Source organism: Oryctolagus cuniculus, chromosome 17 (assembly GCF_964237555.1).
Source record: "Oryctolagus cuniculus chromosome 17, mOryCun1.1, whole genome shotgun sequence".
Taxonomy (NCBI): Eukaryota; Metazoa; Chordata; class Mammalia; order Lagomorpha; family Leporidae; genus Oryctolagus; species Oryctolagus cuniculus.
The window spans coordinates 45,053,719-45,054,561 of NC_091448.1; positions in this window are offsets into that span (position 1 = coordinate 45,053,719).

Below are 843 nucleotides of genomic sequence, written 5' to 3' on the forward strand. Positions count from 1 at the left end.
GCAAACAAGTAATGCTCATGAGTCACACCACCCGAAATACACGCAGAGCTGCCTCCATCGCCTTTCGCCGCAGCCCAGATTGACAAGTTTTGTTTGAAATAGCGATCCACGGGATATATTTATAATCGCACCTTTAAAAAAAAAATCCCTGGCAGGCCTCCCCTCCCCCCAACAGTCAGCCGCTCAGCTGGTGGGGCTTCTGCACGCTTAGATTCCTCGCAAAGTGTATTGGGGGCGGGGGTACCACCGCCGCCCCCGCGCTGCGCCCGCACCCAGGAGCCCGTGAGCTTGGAGGCTCCAGACGGGGGAAGGGAGCAGTGGCCTGGCAGCCGGTACCGGGCGCGCAGCCCACGAGCGGCGACCGCCCGTTCACCCCCGATCGACCCCCAGCTATGGAATTTCATTTATTAAACGTCGAGGCGGCTGCTGGCAGCCCTGCCGCTCGGCTGGCTTTGTTTCTCCGCTGTGTGGGCGCGTCTCGAGCACGTGGCCGCCGCAACGCTCGGGCCGAGGGGAAGGCGACCTGGGTGGAGTGTTCAGGGCCGCCTGGCAGGGAGAGCCGGCTGCCCGGGCACGGACCCTCCGAGCCCGGGAGCTGCCCGCCCCCGGGAAGGAAGGGCGATTCGCTCCGCTCCCCCATCCCCAGGATGCCCTGGGGACAACCTGGGAGTGGCCCTGGCGCGGACGCGGCGTCCACAAACTTTGTCCCTGAAGCCCCAGCCCTGTGACGGCGAGGCTTCCGGGCTCAGGGAGATAAAAGCGCTTCTGGGTTTCCCTGTGGAGATGTCACTACCCCCACGAAGCAGGTTAGCTGAAGGAGAATCACACACAAGGTTCTAAGGA